This window comes from Mustelus asterias, chromosome 7, assembly GCF_964213995.1.
Source record: "Mustelus asterias chromosome 7, sMusAst1.hap1.1, whole genome shotgun sequence".
In the NCBI taxonomy this organism is placed as follows: domain Eukaryota; kingdom Metazoa; phylum Chordata; class Chondrichthyes; order Carcharhiniformes; family Triakidae; genus Mustelus; species Mustelus asterias.
Window position 1 is genome coordinate 10,724,851 of NC_135807.1, and position 13,736 is coordinate 10,738,586.

Genomic DNA, 13,736 nt, shown 5'->3' on the forward strand with positions numbered 1-13,736 from the left:
CGTTTCGAGTCCAGATGAACCTTTGCCAAAGCTGAAAGGCAGAGAAAGTGGGTGATATTTATACTGCAGGGGGAGGGAATGAAAGATGAGTCATAGCCACAGAAATCAGGGGAGAGGCTGCCATTGGCAGTCCATGGAGAGAATAAAAGATGTGAATGGCCAAATGGCAGAGAAGCTGAAACCAGAGGGTAAACTGTGACGGATTATTATTGAAGTCAGAACAGTTTCGCAAAACATCTGGGAGAGAGAGAGTGGCTCTCGGTCCTAACTAGCAAAACCACCCACAGCAGAACTTTCACTCCGGGAAGGCAATGAGACCTGCTCCCAGCGAGCCAGCAGAATTTACAATACCAGGGAGGGAGAGAGAAAAATACTGCTTTTCAGTCTGATGTCCAAACACCTTCTAAACTAAAACAGCAATCAGCGACCGTAGAATCCCTACAGTGCAGAAAGAGGCCATTTGGCCCATTGGGTCTGCACCAACCACAATCCCACCCAGGCCCTATTCCCATAACCCATCACATTTATTCTGCTAACCCCCCTGACACTAGAGTTAATTTAGCACGGCCAATCCACCTAACCCACACATCTTTGGACTGAAAGTGAAACCTTGAGTTCACTATGAAGAAAAAATCTGTTCAAAACACATGACCTGCCACCCAGTCTTCCCCCTCACAATGCAGGGTCATCAAACAAATCTCAGAAAGTACCTGAAGCCCAGCGAAAAAATAAATAAAACCCCATTTAAGCCATTGAAACAGCAATAAAAGGACTTCTAGCAGACAACCCAGCAACAATGAAGCCAAAAGGCCTGCTTACAAACTGCAGAGAACATGATTTAAAAAAAAACATTCCTTCAAGGTACACTAACGTCACACTCAGACACCTTACCTGAAATGGTGGCAGAAACAGATTCAAATGGAAGATTCGAAAGGAAATTGGATAAATGCTCGAAGAGGGAAAATGTTCACGATGTGTTCGGATTAGGGTGAGGGAAGGAGCAGGGGAGCATTGAGTACAAGAGTTGGGAAATCATGTTGCAGCTATATAAAACCTTGGTTAGGCCACATTTGGAGTATCGCATGCAGTCTGGTCACCACACTAGCAGAAGGAGATGGAAGCTTTGGAGAGAGTGCAAAGAAGGTTCACCAGGATGTTGCCGGGTCCCGAGGGTGTTGACTATGAGGAGAGGTTGAATGAACTCGGATTGTTTTCACTGGAAAGACGGTGGCTGAGGGGAGACCTGATAGAGGTCTACAAAATTATGAGAGGCACTGACAGGCTGGAGACTCAGAGGCTTTTTCCCCCAGGGTGGAAGTGTCAATTCCAAGGGGGCACAGGTTCAAGGTGGGAGGGGGAAAGTTTAAGGGAGATGTGTGGGGGAAATTTTTCATGCAGAGAGTGGTGGGTGCCTGGAACGCACTGCCAGAGGAGGTGGTGGAAGCAGGCACATTAGCAACATTTAAGAGGCATCTGGACGGGTACACGAATAGGGAGGGAATAGAGGGATACCGACCGAGTAAGGAGATAATTTTTTTTTTAGTTTAGTTAGGGCATCATGATCGGCACAGGCTTGGAGGGCCGAAGGGCCTGTTCCTGTGCTGTACTGTTCTTTATTCGGAGCAAATTGCTTAGTTCTCAAAGAGATAGCACAGGCCGGATGGGCTGAATGGACTCCCTCTGTACTGCATCGTTTTACAATGCTGAGACAAATACAAATATCGGGCAGCATTTCCCTGGTCAGGATGGGAACATAGATTTTTTGGGGGGAAATATGTGCAGCATTTTGCAATAACTGAAAAGTAAATAATTGAACCATTTGAAGTTTTCATGGTGGTGAAAAAATCCCCTCAGGGGAATGCGGTGAGTTAAAGGGCAGTAACAGCTCTGTTGAATAGATGAGAATGAATACATCGTTAACATTAGTGTCAAAAGCAACATTACAATTGATTGTTGCATTTATTTGGTTGGGAGCTAACTCACTCAGCGCTATGAAGAAGAGCCATCCAGACTTGAAAGGTTAACTCTATTTTCTCTCTCCACAGATGCTGCCAGACCTGCTGAGCTTTTCCGGCACTTTCTATTATTGTTTCCCTCAGAGACCGCTTTTTAATCCTCAATCCCTTGAACTTGCTTTGTTTTTGCAACTGGCAATGTGAATTTGTGTCCAGGATGAGTTATTGTTCTAACGTGTCTATGTCAGCAGAACCTATTCCATTCGTTCCGGCTGGGGTGAAGGGGGAATGAAATTAGGGTGGACCCGAAGTCCGATTGCCTCAGTTCGGATCAGCTGATGATCAAATTGGGCTTGGCTTGTGGTTAATGAATAGTCTGTGACTTGGAGGTGACCTCTTGCCCCTCGCCGTGCCAAACACTTTGCCCCTTCCCAGCTGACCCCGCCCCTCCTTCCCACAGCCAATTGCAAAGCAAATGAACTTTATTGATTGATTGTTGACAGTCAGCTTTCCTTTCCCGGTGTCCAATATTCCCAGAATGAATAGAGAAAAGTCTCCAAAGATGTGGCCCGGGATTCTTCCCAAAAAATTCCAATTCGCGTCAAAACTGGAGTAAATCCCGCTGGTGTTTACAGCGGGATTTTCAAAATGAAGCTCCCACACTCTGTGCACTGCAGAGTGCACAAGCATGAATCATGCTGAACATCTGGGTGTGGGGCCTATTCCGCCCCCCCCCCCTCCAAACAGATGGCCAGCCCCGATCAGCACCTTCCCTCCCTCTGCCCACGATCCCGACTGCAGAGTGGCAACCGGACCCCCTAAGCCCCACCGATCGCCCTCCCCCCCACAACCACAGACCCCCCCCCCCCCCCGACATAGCCTGATGTTCGGTGGGCAGTGCCAGGGGGCCAAGCCGGCTAGCGGATGCTCATTCAGCCAGCAATGGCCGCAGACCATGGACAAGTATGAAGAAAGCATGAGAATTGCCGTTCTGAGTTCTGGGTCGGCTGGGATGGCGCAGAGAAGGTGGAGGAAGGGGAGTATTTGTCAGACTGCAGGAGAAGGGGGAATTTTTCAGCGTCACCATGGAAACCGTGCACATTGTTCAATTAGGCAATGGGGTAGGATAGAGATTCATGTTCGCAATGTCCTAATGTACCTTACAACGAAAGAAAACCACACGATTCTGTTGTGTTCTGACCTTCACTATTGCAAGTCAAAAGGGCCAGAAATACCCTCCCCAACAGCACTGTGGGTGTACCTACACTACGTGGGCTGCACTGGGTTCAAGAAAGCAGCCCACCACCACCTTCTCAAGGGGCACCCAGGGATGGGCAATAAATCCTGGCCCAGCCAGCAATGCCCACATCCCACAAATTAATAAAAAGAAATGGTGAAATGTTTAGTCCATCAGCAAATTGAGTTCCAATAAAACCTCTTGCGCCTTTGATGTTTGCGTTCCAGGCTGGCATTCCTGAAGTGTCGAGATAAGACATGACGGACCAAATGACCTCTGTGCTGTCTCACACCTTGAGAAGTTATTTGTCTCATGCTGTAAGCAGCTGCTTTAAATGTTGAGTTTTTATTGTTGGTTCTCGTCAGCTAAAAGGTATCAAAAATAATTTTTGATTTGATTTGATTTATTATTGTCACATGTATTAATATACAGTGAAAAGTATTGTTTCTTGCACGCTATACAGTCAAAGCATACCGTTCATAGAGAAGGAAAGGAGAGAGTGCAGAATGTAGTGTTACAGTCATCGCTAGGGTGTAGAGAAAGATCAACTTAATCTGAGGTAGGTTCATTCAAAAGTCTGACAGCAGCGGGGAAGAAGCTGTTCTTGAGTCGGTTGGTACGTGACCTCAGACTTTTGTATCTTTTTCCCGATTGAAGAAGGTGGAAGAGAGAATGTCCGGGGTGCGTGGGGTCCTTGATTATGCTGGCTGCTTTGCCGAGGTAGCGGGAAGTGTAGACAGAGTCAATGGGTGGGAGGCTGGTTTGCGTGATGGATTGGGTTACATTCACGACCTTTTGTAGTTTCTTGCGGTCTTGGACAGAGCAGGAGCCATACCAAGCTGTGATACAACCAGAAAGAATGCTTTCTGTGGTGCATCTGTAAAAGTTGGTGGGAGTCAAGTTAAGACAAAGACGATCGGGGGTTGGTTGATGATGAGATGAAAGGCGGACAAGCGTGGAATGGAATTGGGGCAGCGGTTGTGGGGGAGGAGTGAGAGCAGTAACAAGTTGTGGAAGGGCCATCGATAGCAATCCTGCTACTTCTGGGTGAACAGCCAATGAAGCACAGTACAGTGCAGAGTGCAGAGACACTTCATCCAACAGGCTAATGCTCCAAAAGAGCCTCCTCTCAGACGATGCACCTAACTATCAGCACCGCCTTCTCCGCGTTTCTCTCATGTACAGTGGCACAATGATTAGCACTGCTGCGTCACAGCGCCAAGTACCCAGGTTCGATTCCCAGCTTGGGTCACTATCTGTGCGGAGTTTGCACATTCGCCCCGAGTCTGTGTGGGTTTCCTCTGGGTGCTCTGCTTTCCTCCCACAGTCCGAAAGACGTGCTGGTTAGGGTGCATTGGCCATGCTAAATTCTCCCTCCGTGTACCCGAACGGACACTGGAGTGTAGCGACTCGGTCATTTTCACAGTAACTTCATTGCATTGTTAATGTAAGCCTACTTGTGACTAATAAATATACTTTAAACTTTAATATTATTCTAAGTCGTAGGGTGGAATTTTCTCAAAATAAGTGTTGAACGGGTAGGAAAATAATAGGTTTCCTCGCTGTTCTTTTCCTGCAAGGTATGTAACGGGATTTACAGCACTCTATGCAATACAGAGACCATAATGTGATTCTCGCTAGTTAGATTTGATTTGATTTATTATTGTCACATGTATTAGCATACAGTGAAAAGTATTGTTTCTTGCGCGCTATACAGTCAAAGCATTCCGTTCATAGAGAAGGAAATGAGAGAGTGCAGAATGTAGTGTTACACTCATAGCTAAGGTGTAGAGAAAGATCAACTTAATGCAAGGTAAGTCCATTCAAAAGTCTGACAGCAGCAGGGAAGAAGCTGTTCTTGAGTCGGTTGGTACGTGACCTCAGACTTTTGTATCTTTTTCCCGAAGGAAGAAGGTGGAAGAGAGAATGTCTGGGGTGTGTGGGGTCCTTGATTATGCTGGCTGTTTTGCCGAGGCAGCGGGAAGTGTCGACAGAGTCAATGAATGTCAGGCTGGTTTGCGTGATGGATTGGGCTACATTCACGACCCTGTGTAGTTTCTGCAGTCTTGGGAAAGAGCAGGAGCCATACCAAGCTGTGATACAAACGGAAAGAATGCTTTCTATGGTGCATCTGTAAAAGTTGGTGAAAGTCGTAGCTGACATGCCAAATTTCCTTAGTCTTCTGAGAAAGTAGAGGCGCTGTTGGCTTTCTTAACTATAGTGTCGGCATGGGGGGACCAGGACAGGTTGTTGGTGATCTGGACACCTAAAAACCTGAAGCTCTTGACCATTTCTACTTCGTCCCCATTGATGTCGACAGGGGCGTGTTCTCCTTTATGCTTCTGGAAGTCGGTGACAATCTCCTTTGTTTTGTTGACATTGAGGGAGAGATTATTGTTGCCGCACCAGTTCACCAGATTCTCTATCTCATTCCTGTACTCTGTCTCGTCATTGTTTGAGATCCGGGGAGGAGGTCTGTGGAGCCTCAGCTTGCCTGTGGCTCCATCCACTGGCTGCTGAGCTGTGGGGTGCCATTGCGCAGACGCCCTGAGGCGATGGGAAAACAGGGCCGGCTGGGTTGTGATAGGCGAGAAACCGAGTACGAACCCAGGTTTTCACCTCTCATCCTATCTCACTGTCGATCGGCGTGGCAAAGCAGTAAGATCGGGCCATAGAGTCATAGAGCGCAGAAAAGGCCCTTCAGTCCATCCTTAAGTGCACCCATGCTATTCACCTCAACTACACTGCATGGTAGCGAGTTCCATTCTTACCAATCTCTGGGTAAGGAAGGTTCCCCTGAATTCACGTTTGGGTTTATAAGTGAATATCTTCGAAAGAATCCCTAGGGCAGGATTCTCCGGTCCTTCCCGCCAGTGGGATTTTCCGGTCCTGCCGTTGGTGACCCTCCCTACCACAGGCTCCGTGGTGGCAAAATGCTGCAGATTTCGGTAGGACTGGAAGATCTCACCAGTGGCCAATTGTGAGCCACCTCTGTCACGGGAAAACACACCGCGGGGTGGGTTGGAAAATCTCGGTGCTAGTTTTGAACTCCCCTGCAAGTGGAAATATTTTTTGGACGTCTATCCTTGCGAATCCCTTCAATATCTTAAGGACTTGGATCTGGTCTCCCGTTTCCATCAAATCATAGAATCCCTACAGTGCAGAAGGAGGCCGTTCGGCCCATCGAATCTGCACTCACTCTCTGACAGAGGATCTTATCCAGGCCCTCTCACGGCAGCCCCACACATTGACCATGGCCAATCCACCTAACCAGCACATTTGGGGACACTAAGGGACAATTTATCATGGCCAATCCACCTAACCAGCACATCTTTGGACTGTGGGAGGAAACCGGAGCACCCGGAGGAAACCCACGCAGACACGGGGAGAATGTGGAGACTCCACACAGACAGTGACCCAAGCCGGGAATCGAACCAGGGACCCTGGCGTTGTGAGGCAGCAGTGCTATCCACTGTGCCACCCATTATCTGTCTGTTTTATAGGAGAAAGCAATTAACACCAGCCTGCTGAGTTTTCCTGAGACGTGTTACCTTGCCTGTTCTGGCATCATGTTTCACAGTCAATCCTACCTTGTCCAGTTCCTCCATGTTCCTTCCTATGATGTGGGGACCAGACGTGACTGGATGATAAGTCCAAGATTCAGACAGCTTGGGCAAAATGCTCTCTTTCTGTCTTGCCTGTTCAGTGTAATTCTCTGTAAAATCCACATCCTCACTCTGACCCGTACTGAAATTCATTTACCATCTATACACCCTGCTGCAGATTAATTGATGGTGTTCAGTATTTTATCACAATCTTCCTCAGTATTAACTCGATCCCCCAGTTTGATGCCATTTGCAGATGTGAAGATCAGGCCCATCTGCCTCCTCCCTCCCCCATTAACTGAGGAATAAATGTCAGAACTCACCTGTCTTTGTGTCACAATTTCGAGATAATATTGCAAAATTGGTGTGTGTGTGCGAGAGAGAGTGTATGAGAGAGTGAGGGAGTGTGTGTGTGTGCATATGAGGGAGTGTGTGTGTGATAGAGTGTGTGAGGGAGTGTGTGTGAGGGAATGTGTGAGGGAGTGTGCGTGAGTGTGTGTGTGAGAGTGTGCGTGAGGGAGCAAGAGAGTGTGTGTGTCTATGAGGGAGTGTGTGTGAAGGAATATGTGTGTGTGTGTGTGAGAGAGGGAATGTGTGTGAAGGTGTGTGTGCGTGTGAGCGAGTGTGTGAGAGAGAGGGAGTGTGTGAGAGGGAGTGTGAGAGAGGGAGTGTGTGAGAGAGGGAGTGTGTGTGAGAGGGAGTGTGTGAGAGAGTGTGAGAGAGTGTGTGAGGGAGTGTGTGTGTGAGAGAGTGTATGAGGGAGTGTGTGAGAGAGAGAGAGTGTGTAGAGGTAGTGTGTGTGAGGGAATGTGAGAGAGGGAGTGTGTGTGAGAGTGTGTGTGAGAGAGAGAGTGTGTGAGGGAGTGTGTGTGTATGTGTGAGAGAGTGTGAGGGAGTGTGTGTGAGAGAGAGTGTGTGAGGGAGTGTGTGTGTGAGAGAGAGTGTGTGAGGGAGTGTGTGTGAGAGTGTGTGTGTGTGTGTGAGAGTGTGTGTGTGTGAGGGAGTGTGTGAGGGAGTGTGTGTGTGAGAGAGAGTGTGTGAGGGAGTGTGTGTGTGAGAGAGAGTGTGTGAGGGAGTGTGTGTGAGAGTGTGTGTGTGTGTGTGAGAGTGTGTGTGTGTGAGGGAGTGTGTGAGGGAGTGTGTGTGTGAGAGAGAGTGTGTGAGGGAGTGTGTGTGTGAGAGAGAGTGTGTGAGGGAGTGTGTGTGAGAGAGAGTGTGTGAGGGAGTGTGTGTGAGAGTGTGTGTGTGTGTGAGAGTGTGTGTGTGTGAGGGAGTGTGTGTGAGGGAGTGTGTGTGAGGGAGTGTGTGTGTGAGAGAGAGTGTGTGAGGGAGTGTGTGTGAGAGAGAGTGTGTGAGGGAGTGTGTGTGTGAGAGAGAGTGTGTGAGGGAGTGTGTGTGAGAGTGTGTGTGTGTGTGTGAGAGTGTGTGTGTGTGAGGGAGTGTGTGTGAGGGAGTGTGTGTGTGAGAGAGAGTGTGTGAGGGAGTGTGTGATAGAGAGAGTGTGTGAGGGAGTGTGTGTGAGAGTGTGTGTGTGTGTGAGAGAGTGTGTGTGTGTGAGGGAGTGTGTGTGAGGGAGTGTGTGTGTGAGAGAGAGTGTGTGAGGGAGTGTGTGATAGAGAGAGTGTGTGAGGGAGTGTGTGTGAGAGTGTGTGTGTGTGTGTGAGAGAGTGTGTGTGTGTGAGGGAGTGTGTGTGAGGGAGTGTGAGAGTGTGTGTGAGGGAATGTGCGTGTGTGAGAGTGTGTGTGAGTATGTGTGTGAAAGGGAGTGTGTGTGATTGTCTTCCTGGAACATTATTAAGATGTCTCCTTCAGAATGACAATACAGAGTGTGTCACCAGTTCCTGAGAGGAAATCTGAACTCATTTGCACGAGAATGTTCGACTTCCTGATAGCATTCCACAGCACCAGTGAATCGCTAATATAAATCTCTGATGAAAGATCTCAAAAATGTATTGATTCTTAGTCCCAAAGAAAGATGCTTTAACAAAACCTTCTGACAGGCAGCAGGTCTGTGCAATTGGGTTTGGAAGTGGTGTGTGCGTGAGAGTGCCTGTGAGCCGGCTGTCATTGCTTCCCCACCCTCAGCTGATAGCTGGAGAACAGAGTGAGTGGGAGCGACCCTCCTGCCTTAAATCCGACTATTTGCTTTGCTACCGAGCAAATTTCACTGAAACCTCTAACTGTCTGGATCAATGAACGCTTCCGAACAGAAAGCTCTGATTTAAACTTGGGAGATTTCTGCAAAGCCTGCTCCAAAATAGAGATGGATCCATTTTGAACTGGAATGTGGTCTGTGCACTGAGGCAGGCTCACAGTCCTGGACATTTCATTGTTTCCCTCTGCGGTGGCTACAGGTTAAATGTTACTTTTCACACCCTGAGATATTATACAAATCATAGAATCCCTACAGTGCAGAAGGAGGCCATTCGGCCCAACACGTTTGCTCCGACCACAACCTCACCCAGGCCCTATCCCCATAACCCCATATATCTACCCTGCTCATCCCCCTGTCACTGGGGTCAATTTAGCATGGCCAATGCACCTAACCCGCACATCTTTGGAGTGTGGAAGGAAACCGGAGCACCCGGAGGAAACCCATGAAAACACTGGGAGAATGTGCAAACTCCACACAGTTACCCATGCCAGGAATTGAACCTGGGTCTTTGGTGCTGTGAGGCAGCAGTGCTAACCACTGTGCCACCGTGCCGCCCCCAATTCCCTTACGCACACATGGACTGCAGCGATTCAAGAAGGCAGCTCATCACCACCTTCTCAAGGGTGACTAGGGATGGGCAATAAATGTTGGCCAGCCTGCGATGCCCATGTCCCACAAAGAAAACTGCTGTATTCTGCAATCTCTCCCTAGTTAAATAATCTGCGTTTCTATCCTTCCTGCCATGGGCGAGATGTATGGGCCAGCTGGGCGGAATGGCCTCCTTCCCATGGGGAAAATCCCATTTAATCCCAAGCGGAAGCTGTGAAAGGAGCGTTGCTTCCCGGAGAGGCGATAGGGGGATGTTGTAAAAGTCAAGATTGCCTGCTGTCCGATTGGTCTCGCTGTCCCATTCCTGGAGCTCTTACATTCTTTAAAGTTTATTTATTATTATCACAAGTAGGCTGACATTAACACTGCAGTGAAGTCACTGTGAAAATCCCCTCGTCGCCACACTCCGGCGCCTGTTCGGGTACACTGAGGGAGAATTTAGCATGGCCAATGCACCTAACCAGCACATCTTTCAAACTGCGGGAGGAAACCAGAGCACCCGGAGGAAACCCATGCAGGTACGAGGAGAATGTTTTGGCATGTGGGAGGAAACCCAGGTACCCAGAGGAAACCCACGCAGACACGGGGAGAATGTGCAGACTCCGCACAGACAATGATCCCTGGGACTGTGAGGCCGCAGTGCTAACCACTGTGTCACCGTGCCGCCCAGCTAAAGGCTGTGCACAGATAGCCAGGCGCTTGATTAATAACCCAGCAACAAACAAATCAAAATGCATGCTAACAAGTAGCAGAGCGGTCAATAGACTACAAGCCACCTTTCATGCTTGGAATGGAGAACGTGTAGGATTAATGACACACGGACAGGGAGACAGAGAGAGAAGGGCTGCAGTCAGCTGGGTGCGTAACACTCGACTTATTTTCACTCACACGAGGCACAGAATAATAAAATCCAGGCCCAAAGGAACCCAGGAACAAACTCAGCTGATTAACAAACAGCCTTCCGACCGCCTGTGAACAAAGAACTGGACTGTCTTTATCGAATAAAGATAACTACAGCCAGTTGTGATAAGTGAACAAGGATGGGGAGGACAGGGGAAGGGGTGGCTAGTGAAGCTGATGTGATAGTTTAGCCAGGATCTTATTGAGTGGTGGGTTGCGGAGGGGTGGTCTCGTCGAGGGTCACATGGCCTATTCTTGTTCCTATTTGCACCTGTAATTGCTGGAAATCTAAATGCTCAGGATTTATGCAGGAGCCTCAAAGCGCTGCAACGTTTAAGGGGTTGCAGGAAGAGAGAGAGAGAGATCTCAGGTTGTTGGGACGCAAACCTTACTGAGCAGCCCCACAAGTGGGTCAAAAGGCCACACGCAATCGTGGGCTGTATCAATAGAGCGACTGAGCACAAACGCAAATACAAGTGGTGGACCCGGGTTCGATTCCCGCCTTGGGTCACTGTCTGTGCAGAGTCTGCACATTCTACCCGTGTCTGCGTGGGTTTCCTCTGGTTCCCTCCCACTGTCCAAAGATGTGCGGGTTAGGTTGATTGGCCATGCTAAATTGCCCCTTAGTGTCAGGGGGACTAGCAGGGTAAATGCATGGGGATATGGAAATGGGGCCTGGGTGGGATTGTTGTCAGTGCAGACTCGACTGGCCTCCTTCTGCATTGTAGGATTCTATGTTCACACCTGGCCTGCAGGCCATGCCTAGAACTAGCTTGTTTTATTAGATTCATTGTTGATTTTGTTATAGTCATTACACCGAGTGTTGGGAAACTAGTTGAAGCATTTTCCCTTTGTTTATGGGACATGGCGGCACGGTAGCACAGTGGTTGGCACTGCTGCTTCACAGCTCCAGGGACCTGGGTTTGATTCCCGGCTTGGGTCACTGTCTGTGTGGAGTCTGCACATTCCCCCCGTGTCTGCGTGGGTTTCCTCCGGGTGCTCCAGTTTCCTCCCACACTCCAGAGATATGGAGGTTGTGTGAATCGGCCATGCTAAATTTCCCCTTAGTGTCAGGGGGACTAGCTAGGGTAAATGCATGGGGTTATGGGGATAGGGCCTGGGTGGGATTGTGGTCAGTGCAGACTCGGTGGGCCAAATGGCCTCCTTCTGCACTGTGGGATTCTATGATTCTAATTCTTTACAAAGCGCTGGTTAAATCCAGTTTCCTGTTCGCTACTGGCCAGCACAGTTCATGAAGGATGGCAAGGGCCTTGGAGAGTGTGCGGCAGATATTGACTAGAATGATACTGAGGGGGGTACCTGGAGAAGCTGGGGGCGCGAGGGAGGGGAGGGAGGCTGCGTTCTGCTCCAAGCAGAGAACGTTAAAGAGGAGATTGGATTGGGGTGCTCAAAAATAATGTAAGGATTTGATAGAGTAAATCAGGAGAGGCAGTTTCTACCTGTGGGCCAGGAACAGGAGAGTTAGGACAGACTTAAGATAATTGTTCAAACAACCAGAGGTGACATTCGTGAACGTTTTTTTACACAAGTTCATCGCATCGTAGAATCCTAGAATCCCTACAGTGCAGAAGGAGGCCATTCGGCCCATCGAGGTCTGCACCGACCACAATCCCACCCAGGCCCTATCTCCATAACCCCCCATTACCCTGCAAATCCCCCTGACACTAAGGGGCAATTTATCATGGCCAATCCACCTAACCTGCACATCTTTGATGTGGAATGTACTGCCTGGAAGGATGGTGGAAGCAGATTCAGTGGGTGGGATTTTCTGGCCATTCCCACCAGTGGGATCTTGTGGTCCCGCCAGCAGCGACCCCCCGCCCCCCCCCCCACCACCGCCCCGGAGGCTGAGGGTGTGAACAACGAGAAACCTCGTTGACAGTGGCGGGACCAGAAGATCCCGCTGCCCGCCAACGGTGTGCCGCCTCCGCAAAAGGCTTTTTCCCAGGGTGGAAATGTCTGCTACGAGAGGACACAGGTTTAAGGTGCTGGGGGGTAGGTACAGGAGAAATGTTAGGGGTAAGTTTTTCACACAGAGGGTGGTGGGCGAGTGGAATCGGCTGCCGTCAGTGGTGGTGGAGGCAAACTCAATAGGGTCTTTTAAGAGACTCCTGGATGAGTACATGGAGCTTAGTGGATGGAGGGTTACAGGTAGGCCTAAAAGGTAGGGATATGTTCGGCACAACTTGTGGGGCTGAAGGGCCTGTTTTTGTGCTGTAGTTTTTCTATGTTTCTATGTTTCTAAAACACGCCGTAGAAAATCCTTCCCAGTAACTTTCAAAAGAGAATTAAATAAATACTTCAAGAGAAAATAATTAAAGTTTATCGATTAGTGTCACAAGTTGGCTTACATTAACACTGCAATGAAGTTACTGTGAAAATCCCCGAGTCTCCACACTCTGGCGCCTGTTCGGGTACACTGAGGGAGAATTTAGCATGGCCAATTCACCTTAACAGCATGTTTTTCGGACTGTGGGAGGAAACCAGAGCACCCGGAGGAAACCCAGAAATGGGGAGAACATGCAAACTCCGCATAGATAGAGACCCAAGCCGGGAATCAAATTCAAGTCCCTGGCGCTGTGAGCCAACAGTGCTAACCACTGTGCCACCCGATGGATGATAGGGAATGAGTGGGATTAACCAGATGGCTTCTATTAAAGAATGAACAAAGGCACAATGGGACAAAGGCCTCCTCATTGTATCATTCTGTGGTTCCATGATTGTGGAATGCTTCTGTGAGCCCGAAATTTAATCTTGGGATCCCTGAAGTCTGATTGGCTCAAATGAGCAGTCGCTGAGTACTGAAATAGATATCTGATGCACATCAATTTAGACACGAGGCTCGAAGCTCAGTAAATGAAGGCTTTTATTTACTATTAATGAAGCTATCAGAACTTATGTACACTATCCCAGACTGAAGGGGTCCCGGCCAGAGCAGGGACTCTTATACCTCTCCCAGGAGGCGGAGCCCGACTGGGATGTGCCACAACACTATCATACAAAGGTGTAACAACCCCACCCTAACCCAACAGCAACAATAGTACAATCCAACAGTAACCTATGTACATCCTTGTAGTCCTGGCCAGCCCCTGGCTCAGTACTATCCAGTGGGAACCAACGATGGTTCACCACATTCACCCCTCCTTTGAAAACAAAGGCCGGCGGGGTACAAAAACCAGAATAAAATGTCAGCAGTCTATAAGTTCAGACGGTCAGGGGGACCGCACCGTCGTTGTGACCTCCTCAATACCGGT